Below are 12,499 nucleotides of genomic sequence, written 5' to 3'. Positions count from 1 at the left end.
GTCAGTGTATTCTCCCCAATCTGCCTCCCCACCCCCGCCAATTATAGCAGACGGATGGTGGTTGTACTAGTGTACTTAAAATCACACTGTAGACACTGCATGCAGGTAGGTACTTGGAACTGGCACCTGGCAGCAATCTAGTCACTGACAGCCTGCCTGGAGTATTCAGCCAACCCAGCACTCTGACACTTTTGGTGGAAATCAGACTTCATGATCTGTCGGCGAGCACCCTGTGACTCGCCGGGCCCTTGTGGCTGCTTTGGATGCTAGGGGTAAATCTGCTACTGCATGGTGGTGAGTTTGCTAACAGACCCTGTATAATGGAGTTACCCAAAAAGGCACTTATATATAGTCAATACAGTCACTGACTGGGGGTGCAATAATGGATATTTTAAGGGATGGGGGACCTGCTAATAGGGGATGGGGGTCATGCTACAATCAGTGAGTGGGGTGCTCTGATATATAATGCAGGCACCCATATAAGTGTTTACTGCATTATATATGCACCCCCCTTACTGATTATAGCAGTCTAACAGGTCCCCCATCCCTTATAATACTCAATATTACACCACCCAGTTGGTGTGACTTTATTGATTTTATATATATATATATATATATATATAAAACATGCCTGGGAAATTTCTCGTAGCAGCCCTAAAGGGGGTGGGGTAATATCACCCTCCCCCTACACACACAATTGGCAGCATTGCACATAATGCCCACAGTAGTGCTCCTTACAAGTAATGCCCCAGTATAGGGCCAGTTACACATAATGCCCCAGTATAGGGCCAGTTACACATAATGCCCCCAGTATAGTGCCAGTTACACGTAATGCCCCCAGTATAGTGCCAGTTACACGTAATGCCCCAGTATAGTGCCAGTTACATGTAATGCCCCGGTATAGTGCCGGTTACACGTAATGCTTCCTGTAGTGACAGTTACACATAATGCTTCCTGTAGTGACAGTTACACAAAATGCCCCCTGTAGTGCCAGTTAGATTTAAAGCCCCATGTAGTGCCAGTAATACATAATGTCCTCTGTAGTTCCAGTTACACAAAATACCCCCTGTAGTGCCAGTTACACAAAATGCCCACTGTAGTGCCAGTTACACAAAATGCCCCCTGTAGTGCTAGTTACAAATAATGCCCCTGTAGTATTAGTTACACTAATGCCCCCTGTCTCAGATGTGGGAGAGTGCAGCAGGCACTGGTGTTGCTGCAGAGGCTTTTGTCTGAGCGGGCGGAGGAGGAGGAAAGCACCAGCCGCTGATGCGCACTTCCAGCTCTGGGCTTCCCCCGCCTCCTCTGGGCCCGCTGCCGCCATGCGGATTAGCTGCTGCCTCTGCACTTGGCTCTCCCCCTCAACAATGCTGCCAGCTGCAGAGTGACAGAGGAGCTTGCCAGGCACAGACAGCTCCTGTGATGCTCCCACCACCAGCAGCAGGCGAGAAGTCAGGGGAAAATGAAGAGAGGGGAGCTGATTGTAATCATTGGCAGCTTCTAGTCCCTTGACCCGCTGCCTTATATGGGTGATTGGACTAGCAGATCCAGCACTGGATCCACTAATAAATGCTTACCTTAAATACTTTACACACGCCAGGTAAACCGAGAGGGCGCGGAGGGCGGGGAGTCTCCGGCGGCGTCAGCGTCCAGCTGCGGGGGATGACGTCATTGTTGCCGGGCAAACGATATACAGACCACCCGGCGCGTCCCATCAATGCACTGGAGTGCAAGATACATGGTGACAGTTAGAATACTGAAATAAACAAAGTGAATACAAAGTGACTGTTAAATAATTCAGAGGAAACCAGCAATATACAGTTTCCAAATAAGTGCAAAAAAACGTGTGTTAAAAGTAACTGAAAATTATAACACTGGGGATATATGTTTAAATACCCAAATGATGCATGCTGATAAACGCAATGCATATCGAATTCTAAAAAAAAGTTTGATGATAATTTCAAACAATGGATAGCATGTCATCCACTGCACAAAGTATGCTAAAAAAAATTCTAGCAAAAGAGAAGACATAAAACAAAGGAACAGTTCCTAAATAACGATATATGTGATTATAAAAATGTGCTCCATATTAATTTTTCATTAAGTCCATGTGGGGTTAAGGTGTTCAACAGGACAATCCATTGTGTTTCATGTTGTGACAATAATAGACACAAGTTATTGCCACAACGTGAAACACCAACCTTCAGTGTCCAGGTAGGTTCAAATGCAACAGGTGTGCTTCTTTGGCAGAGAGGTAAAGGCAATCCAATCCCAGACCCAATTATCACACTGGTTTTTAACCACTTAACTGAGGATTTTTTCCCCTCAAAACCATTGATAACATTGTTTTGTTTTGTTTTTTGTTTTTGTTTTTTAAATTTAATATAGCTTAAAAAGTATTCTTTTAAATATTTAAATACAGGTTGAGTATCCCATATCCAAATATTCCGAAATACGGACTTTTTTGAGTGAGAGTGAAATAGTGAAACCTTTGTTTTTTGATGGCTCAATGTAAACAAACTTTGTTTAATACACAAAGTTATTAAAAATATTGTATTAAATTACCTTTAGGCTGTGTGTAAAAGGTGTATATGAAACATAAATGATTTGTGTGAATGTACACACACTTTGTTTAATGCACAAAGTTATAAAAAAATATTGTCTAAAATGACCTTCAGGCTGTGTGTATAAGGTGTATATGTAACATAAATGCATTCTGTGCTTATAATTAGGTCCCATCACCATGATATCTCATTATGGTATGCAATTATTCCAAAATACGGAAAAATCCGATATCCAAAATACCTCTGGTCCCAAGGATTTTGGATAAGGGATACTTAACCTATATTATATTCTGCACATCTGCAGAACGGATCTCATAAACTGGGGGACACAGTGGGGCGGCGCGGTCGCATGTGATCTTACCATGCCAGTTACTGTATATGGTTAAATAAAATTACGTTTTATTAGACTGGATCACTTCCTAAGTAGTAAACCTTGTTTTACTATGGACACAGTAATGCTGCTTTCACATCACAAACCCTGCTTTTGAAACGGTTCTTTAAACGGGTCTGAGCAGTTAAACCCCCTTCACATCGCATGTTGTAACCAGTATATTACCATTTCATTACCGTTTTGGTACCTTTCACACTGAACCCGTTTCACCCATAGTCGTACGATGGAACCCAGCAGCTTCAAGCATCTTTACCATGTTTTTGTAGATTACTGCATCCTTCACTGTCCCAGTGATTTGTCTACATATTTCTTCATCCCCTCTGATCCTAAGCAGCCCCCTAACCTCCTCCTCACTCCAATTTGCCATTTTAAACTGTATTCTGTATAATAAAATGCTTCTTCACTCTCATGTGTTTCCTCCAGTTTATTTCCTGCTTCTGCCTGGTGACACATGGAGACAGCCTATCACCTTCTGTGGCTTGGAAATACCGTTTCTGAGCCTTTCACACTGCACAATGAAAACGGGTCTGAACCGTGTAGGACCCTGCTTTTTAACCGTTTCAAAATACCAGTATTTTGAAAACAGTAAATTCAAGGTGGCCCTTTCACACCGCAGCTAGAACCGTTTTGAAAGGCTTAAAAATCGGCAATTTACCGGGTTAAAGCTGCGGTGTGAAAGGGGTATTAGGAATGCAATAATATGACATATTTGTTAAACATTAAAACACAGTGTAAATAATACATCAGTTAACAAAGTAACTATTTTATGATTTGAGCCATCAATAACTGTTAGGTACATAAAAACGATAAACATTACTAGGCCTCTCAGTGTTACTATATTTCTGCAATCTTGCTTAAGGCACTGATAGCTACAGTACACTACACACCCTGAATTATGGGCCCGATTCAGCTTCAGTTGCAAAATTGCAAAATCACGAATTGGGCGATTATCTGCAGACTGTGCATGTGCTGCAAACACATCATGCATGCGCAAAGGCTAAATTGCAATTGCAATTCAGTGAAATGCGATTGCAATTTAATTGACAAGAAGAGACCATTCGTGGGTGTTAACATGGCGTTTGTGGGAGTGGTTGGAAAAACGCAGGCAGATCATGGCTGTTTTCGGGGAGGGTTTCTGATGTCAGCTGCAATGGATTGCGACTAAAAACATGGCGCCGGTGCAACTGCATTCTCATTATTCTGAGTAGCCCTGGGTCAACTGCAATTGTCGATGGCACTCGATTTCTGCGTATGCTTCACAGTTTTGCTGTTGCATACACAATTTTGCGATTACATTGGTGGGTGATTTTACCTTTCTGGGCGGCTCTTCACATGCGCTTTTTATCAGAAGCAGAATTGAGAAAATCACAATTTCTGTCTCAATAGTGATCCAAGCAGAATTAGGACCATTGGGGGTCATTCCAAGTTGATCGCTCGCTAGCAGTTTTTAGCAGCCGTGCAAACGCTATGCCGCCGCCCACTGGGGAGTGTATTTTAACTTAGTAGAAGTGTGAACGCTTGTGCAGCCGAGCTCTGCAAAAACAGTTTGTGCAGATTCTGAGTAGCTCTTACCCTACTCAGCGCTTGCGATCACTTCAGCCTATTCGTGTCCGGATTTGACGTCTACACCCGCCCAGCAATGCCTGCGTTTTTCCAGACATGCCTGCGTTTTTGCACACACTCCCTGAAAACGGCCAGTTGACACCCAGAAACGCCCCCTTCCTGTCAATCTTCTTGCGGCCGCTAGTGCAAAGGAAAACTTCGCTAGAACCTGAGCACAACCACAAAGAGCTTTGTACCCGTACATCGCGCGTGTGCATTGCGGGGCATATACATGCGCAGAAATGCCGTTTTCTGCTGCAGGGTACACTGGGCTCCACAAGGATAGACATAGGGGTGTAGAGTAGGATCTTGATCCGAGGCACCAACAGGCTGAAAAGCTTTGACTGTTCCCAGAATGCATAGCGCCGCCTTCTCTATAACCCCGTCTCCCTGCACAGGAGCTCAGTTTTGTAGTTGGTGCCGCAGATAGCAGGCACATAACAGAGGGGCTGCTCTGGGCAGCCCTGAGAAGAGCTTTATAAAAAGAAAAGTGAAGACTTCAAGGGCCGCAGCAGTGTGTATATGTCTTTTGACATTCACTGCTGCAGCTCCATCTCTCCCCAGCGGCGCTGTACACTACCGAGCCCTGGTTGCTGGGTAACTACAGCAGGAGGCTCCGGTTTTCTTCCATGGTCAGGCACACACGACAGGGGCTCTCCGGGATCGCGTGGCCACACTTCGGGAGGTGGTGAGTGGGTCCCGCTTGCGGGACCCGTACTTTATCGTGATCCGGCGCGGTCAGTGGGAGGCGGGCCGCGCGCGCTGGCGGTGAACACTGTGGCAGTACAGGCGATCCCACTAGATCACCAGGGCATGGGCAGGGGTTAAAGTGGGCCGGAACGGGCCGGAACTGCGTTCCGTCAGTTGTATTGAGAGGCGGAACTAGTTCCGCCACCTCCAGCCCACTTTACCCGGCCTGACTGACTAGAGTAGACCATCCCCGCCTCTCATTGTGCGCTGCGCCACCCACATTAATAGATGGGGAGGGGCGGCCAGGACTAGGACTACCTTATAGCCCACCTCCACGAGTTCCCCTCCCTCCTATAGCGTCGCTGGCCGCGGCGGCGGGATTCAGGCGATGCATCTCCACATGTCTGTCTCTCCTGCCGTGTAAAGGACAGGAGACCCATGCTGACGCTCTTGGTGGCTCTCAATGGCAGGGGCAAGAGACGGGAGTACTGGCACAAGGAGAGAGAGAGGTAGGGAAGAGGGGGGTGTCGGAAGAGGGAGGGATGTTGTGCGCTGTGTCAGGAATTAAATGTGGGGGGGGTGGGGGGGGGAGTGAAGCTGTATGTGGAATTACATGTACTGGGGAGGGGGAGCTGTGTCAGGTATTAAATGTGCGGGGTGGGGGGATCTGTATGTGGGATTACATGTACTGGGAAGGGGGAGCTGTGTCAGGTATTAAATGTGCGGGGGGGGGATCTGTATGTGGGATTACATGTGCTGGGGAGGGGGAGCTGTGTCAGGTATTAAATGTGCGGGGGGGGGGATCTGTATGTGGGATTACATGTACTGGGGAGGGGGAGCTGTGTCAGGTATTAAATGTGCGGGGGGGGGATCTGTATGTGGGATTACATGTACTGGGGAGGGGGAGCTGTGTCAGGTATTAAATGTGCGGGGGGGGGATCTGTATGTGGGATTACATGTACTGGGGAGGGGGAGCTGTGTCAGGTATTAAATGTGTGGGGGGGGGACCTGTATGTGGGATTACATGTACTGGGGAGGGGGAGCTGTGTCAGGTATTAAATGTGCAGGGGGGGGGATCTGTATGTGGGATTACATGTACTGGGAAGGGGGAGCTGTGTCAGGTATTAAATGTGCGGGGGGGGATCTGTATGTGGGATTACATGTACTGGGGAGGGGGAGCTGTGTCAGGTATTAAATGTGCGGGGGGGGGATCTGTATGTGGGATTACATGTGCTGGGGAGGGGGAGCTGTGTCAGGTATTAAATGTGCGGGGGGGGGGATCTGTATGTGGGATTACATGTGCTGGGGAGGGGGAGCTGTGTCAGGTATTAAATGTGCGGGGGGGGGGATCTGTATGTGGGATTACATGTGCTGGGGAGGGGGAGCTGTGTCAGGTATTAAATGTGCGGGGGGGGATCTGTATGTGGGATTACATGTGCTGGGAAGGGGGAGCTGTGTCAGGTATTAAATGTGCGGGGGGGGATCTGTATGTGGGATTACATGTGCTGGGAAGGGGGAGCTGTGTCAGGTATTAAACGTGCGGGGGGGGGGGGGAATCTGTATGTGGGATTACATGTGCTGGGAAGGGGGAGCTGTGTCAGGTATTAAATGTGCGGGGGGGGATCTGTATGTGGGATTACATGTGCTGGGAAGGGGGAGCTGTGTCAGGTATTAAATGTGCGGGGGGGATCTGTATGTGGGATTACATGTACTGGGAAGGGGGAGCTGTGTCAGGTATTAAATGTGCGGGGGGGGATCTGTATGTGGGATTACATGTACTGGGAAGGGGGAGCTGTGTCAGGTATTAAATGTGCGGGGGGGGGATCTGTATGTGGGATTACATGTGCTGGGAAGGGGGAGCTGTGTCAGGTATTAAATGTGCGGGGGGGGGATCTGTATGTGGGATTACATGTACTGGGGAGGGGGAGCTGTGTCAGGTATTAAATGTGCGGGGGGGGATCTATATGTGGGATTACATGTGCTGGGAAGGGGGAGCTGTGTCAGGTATTAAATGTGCGGGGGGGATCTGTATGTGGGATTACATGTACTGGGGAGGGGGAGCTGTGCGAGGGATTAAATGTGCTGGGGGGGAGCTGTATGTGGGATTATATGTGTCCTGGGGAAGGGGGACCTGTGTCGGGGAATAAATGTGCAGGGGGGAGCTGTATGTGGGATTATATGTGCTGGGGAAGGGGGATCTGTGTCAGAGATTATGTGCTGGGGAGGATAAACTGTGTTAGGGATTATTTGTTTGGGAGGGGGAAACTGTCAGAGTTTACATGTGCCGGGAGGGGGGAGCTGTGAGTCGGATTATATGCTGTGGGCATTATGTGTATTATGGGGTGCTACTACTGTGGGCATTATTACTATTGTGTAACACGCCCCTTTTTTGAGACCACGCTCCTTTTTTTACGGCGCGCGCCTACGGCGCGCGCAATACCTTTGTTGCATGGGTACCGTGGGGAGGGGGGTGAGTTCCACCACCTCTCTAGGACCACTTTAAGCACTGGGCATGGGTGCAGTTCAGGTTTTCCCTTAAACCCATTTTAATAGTAGCCCACAGTACCCGGTGGTTTTGCCAGCAGGGGGATAAGGCTTAGACCTGGAGCCCCTCCCCCAGCCCCAGGGCGCCATTTCCCGCAAATGTTCCCGCCCTGGAGCTGCATATCTGTCTCTTCCTCACTTCCTGTCAGTGTCTGGGTGCCATTTCTCTCAGCTACACTGTTCCTGGGACTGCTTGGGCAAATCCTCCTGTGCAAAGCCGCCTGGTTGTCAGCGCTGTGACTTTACATGACACTTAAGTATTCTACCTGCCTATTAGACAGTGTTAGTTAAGAAAGAGTGCATTTAGTCAGGGTTTTCTAGTACAATTACCCTGTGATATACATCCAGTTCTTACTGTGCAGTGTTATATCTAATGACTACATAGCTATATAAGCTGGTCCAGTGCAGTATTATTGTTAGTAATAACCTCTGCATTGTACAACTGTGACTATATGTGTGTGCATTAGCTTGCTGAGTGGTTTCCATTTCGTGTCTCTCACTCAACTTGCTATCCCTATATTCTATAACCTGAGGGGGCTTGGTGCGTCAGGTTTTATATTCAATCTGCGAAGGTCGGCGGCACTCGTACAGACTTTTCAAATCATTTCAAAAAGGTATAGGTTTATTTTTCCAACGGCGTTTCGGGGATACACCCCGTCGTCAGGGACAGCACATCACCGGGTTTTATATTCATATAGGATTTTCACAAGATATACTTTAATAGTACGTATTTTTCTCTGTGATTTTAGTCACCATATCTCTCCTATATCTCTGCTTGTGCTGACTACACTGCGCAGGGGTTTGGGTAAGAGGTATTGTGCTGCTGCCAATTGTACTGTGTTACCTGATACTGCAAGTTATATCATGTCTGCTTCTGAAGGTAACGGTTCTGGGGCGGAACACACTGCACGTGTTGCTGAAGCCACAGATCCATATGAGGAGAATATAGCAGCTGTGGGCTCTGGTTCTGGGGGCTCCTTGCCCCCCCAGTGGGACAGTGGCAACTGAGGTCCATAATGACCCACTGTGGGCTGCTTTTTCCACGCTTCTGCATACGCTAGTTAATAAATTAACACCCCCTATGGGACCCCCTATGCCTCTTGCGCAGAGGGGCCGGGGGTACTATTCTCCGCTGTTTCTAGTCCCGAAACCGAATGGGTCCTCCCGGCCCATTCTCAACCTCAAGGCATTGAACAGGTTTTTGAAGGTTTCCAAGTTCCGTATGGAAACCCTTCGCTCTATAGTTCAGGCCTTGGAACCTGGGGACTACATGGTCTCCCTGGACATACAGGATGCTTACCTGCATATTCCTATAGCAGCATCACATCAGCAATACCTGAGGTTTGCGATTGGCAACCTCCATTACCAGTTTCGGGCGTTACCTTTTGGTTTAACTACGGCTCCCCGAGTCTTCACCAAAGTTATGGCGGTGATGACGGTGGTACTCCGCCGTCAAGGGGTCAGGATACTGCCGTATCTGGACGATTTGTTAATCCTGGCAAATTCCCCAGAACTTCTCCTACGTCATCTGGATATGACTGTCCAGTTTCTACAAGCCCACGGGTGGCTCATCAACTGGAAGAAATCCTCCCTGGTCCCTGCTCAGAGCATGGTGCACCTGGGAGCGCTATTGGACACTCACAACCAGAGGTTGTTCTTGTCTCAGGAGACAGTCCTGAAGCTTCAGGACAGGATTCATTGCTTCCTTTCTCGTCCGCAAGTGTCGATACATTCGGCGATGCAGGTGCTGGGCCTCATGGTATCAGCATTCGACATGGTGGAGTATGCTCAATTCCATTCTCGCCCCCTCCAGAAGCTGATTCTAGCCAAGTGGGACGGCCTGCCTCACCGGATCAGGACTCACATGATCTCATTTACTCCGGAGGTCCGTCTGTCGCTGCTCTGGTGGCTCCAGGACCAACAATTGTGCAGGGGCCGTCCATTCTGGATATCCGACAGGGTCCTGTTGATGACAGATGCCAGTCTAAGAGGTTGGGGTGCGGTGCTGGAGCAACACTCCCTTCAGGGTCGGTGTACCAAGGAGGAATCCCTCCTCTCGATCAACATTCTGGAATTGCGGGCGGTCTTCAATGCATTGAACCTGGCCCAGCATTTAATTCAGAACCATCCTGTTCAAGTACAGTCGGACAACGCCACCACAGTGGCTTACATAAATCATCAAGGCGGCACTCGAAGCCGTTTGGCAATGAAGGAAGTCTCACGGATTCTACATTGGGCGGAACGCCATCTACCGGCCATATCGGCAATATTCATTCCGGGAGTCCTGAATTGGGAAGCGGACTTTCTCAGTCGTCAGTACGTACATGCTGGCGAGTGGGGCCTCCATCCAGAAGTGTTTCAACTCCTAGTGGAAAAGTGGGGCCTTCCAGACGTAGATCTGATGGCGTCTCAACACAATCACAAGGTACCAGTCTTTGGAGCAAGGACAAGGGATCCTCAAGCAGCATTCGTGGATGCGCTGGCGGTGCCGTGGAGGTTTCGGCTGCCGTACGTGTTCCCTCCGGTATCACTCCTGCCCAGGGTAATTCGGAAGTTCAAGCAAGAAAAAGGAAATCTGCTTCTCATAGCTCCAGCGTGGCCCAGACGGCACTGGTTCTCAGACCTGCAAGGTCAGAGCGTCCAATTCTACTTCCACAACGCCCAGACCTCCTCGTTCAGGGGCCCTGTGTCTACCAGGACCTAGCCCGGCTGTCTTTGACGGCGTGGCTCTTGAAGCTTCGGTCTTAAGGGCTAAAGGGTTTTCTGAGGCGGTCATTCAAACTATGTTGAGGGGCCCGGAAACCGGCTTCGGCTCGGATTTACTATAGGGTCTGGCATTCTTACTTTGTTTGGTGCTCATCTAACGATTATGACGCTTCCAAGATTAGTATAGCCAAGTTGTTGGCTTTTCTTCAGCAGGGCCTGGATTTTGGCCTGCGTCTGGCCTCCCTCAAGGTTCAAATATCTGCCTTGTCGGTGTGGTTTCAGAGAAAAATTGCGACCTTACCTGATGTGCATACCTTTACTCAGGGTTTGTTGCATATCCAACCTCCCTATGTCCCGCCTGTGGCTCCTTGGGACTTGTCGGTGGATATTGGAGGCATTACAAGAGTCTCCGTTTGAACCTCTTGGTTCAGCTGATCTTAAGTGGCTTTCCCTTAAGGTGGTGTTTCTGCTGGCTATTGCTTCAGCAAGAAGAGTGTCGGATTTGGGTGCCTTGTCCTGTAGTTCCCCATATCTGATATTTCACCGTGACTGGGCGGTTCTTAGGACTCGTCCCGGATATTTACCTAAGGTGGTTTCTTCGTTCCACCTAAACCAGGAGATTGTGGTTCCGGCACTTGTTTCTCCTGATCTGTCTCCCAAAGAGCGGTCTTTGGATGTGGTACGGGCTCTCCGTATCTATGTGAAGAGAACTGCTTCTATTAGAAAATCTGATTCTCTCTTTGTGCTGTTTGGATTTCACAAACGGGGCTGGCCTGCTCATAAGCAAACTTTGGCCAGATGGATTAGAATGGTGATTGCACATGCTTATGTGAGGACTGGTCTCTCGACTCCTGCTCACATTACGGCCCATTCTACTCGGTCTGTTGGACCTTCTTGGGCGGCCCGCCGTGGTGCGACCCTTGAACAATTGTGCAAGGCGGCTACGTGGTCCTCTGTGAACACGTTCATAAGGTTCTATGCCTTCGATACTGCCGCTTCCCAGGATGCTTCCTTTGGACGCAGGGTTCTTGTGCCCACTACAGTGCGTCCCCTCCCATAAGGAACTGCTTTAGGACATCCCCCATGTCTATCCTTGTGGAGCCCAGTGGAGCCCGCAGCAGAAAACGAGTTTTATGGTAAGAACTTACTTTTGTTAAAACTCTTTCTGCGAGGTACACTGGGCTCCACAAGGCGCCCACCCTGACGCACTTAGCTTCTTTGGGTTGGTATGGCAATAGCCGCTGACACTTCTCCTGTCGTGAGAGTGTGGTGTATGTGGCTACTAACCGCTGTCGTCTCTTTTCCTGCTACTGCATTGGGCTGGTTAACTAAAAACTGAGCTCCTGTGCAGGGAGGCGGGGTTATAGAGGAGGCGGCGCTATGCATTCTGGGAACAGTCAAAGCTTTTCAGCCTGTTGGTGCCTCGGATCAAGATCCTACTCTACACCCCTATATCTATCCTTGTGGAGCCCAGTGTACCTCGCAGAAAGAGTTTTAACAAAGGTAAGTTCTTACCATAAAACTCATTTTTTTACCTGCGAAAATCGGCAGCGAGCGATCAACTCGGAATGACCCCCAAAGTCCACTATTAAGGCATGTAGTATCTCCTTCATACACTTTGGAGAACAAATTGACAGAATAGGAGAGGAGTGGGTTAAACCTCAGCTAGTCTGGGGGGCAGGACGGTAAGGCATTATGGGAGTTTATTGTTAGCCAATAGGAATGAATGTTGGGGGTAGGTGGAAAGGGTTTTTAAGCCTGGTAAAGGGGCTGGGTCAGCCTCTTCTGCTGTAATCGTGGTAGGGGTGAGTGCTCTTCACCCCCTCATTTTTTGCTCCTGTGTTTTGTGCTGCTTGCCCTTATTGCTGTGTTAATCACACTGCCTGGCCTGGGTGCACTCTATATATTTGTGCCACCCTGCATCCCCTCTCTGTGCCCATTACCTCCTGGTTAAGCGTGTTCTGGCCGCCATGTCCCGTCCCCGCCGCTCCCTTGTGCCCCT

The 12,499-nt window shown here is 48.9% G+C and overlaps 1 long non-coding RNA gene across 1 annotated transcript in view; it reads right to left on the bottom strand.

Moving 5' to 3' along the window:
* Positions 1 to 12,499, bottom strand: part of LOC134935070 (uncharacterized) — a 158,775-nt gene that overhangs the window by 9,291 nt on the left and 136,985 nt on the right. The window contains exon 4 of the long non-coding RNA XR_010179875.1: positions 1,578 to 1,756. This is a non-coding gene — a long non-coding RNA (uncharacterized LOC134935070). The remainder of the gene's footprint in view (positions 1 to 1,577; positions 1,757 to 12,499) is intronic.

Source organism: Pseudophryne corroboree, chromosome 6, assembly GCF_028390025.1.
Source record: "Pseudophryne corroboree isolate aPseCor3 chromosome 6, aPseCor3.hap2, whole genome shotgun sequence".
NCBI lineage: Eukaryota > Metazoa > Chordata > Amphibia > Anura > Myobatrachidae > Pseudophryne > Pseudophryne corroboree.
The sequence above is the reverse complement of the archived record's forward strand: the minus strand, read 5'-3'. Positions and strand labels throughout refer to the sequence as shown.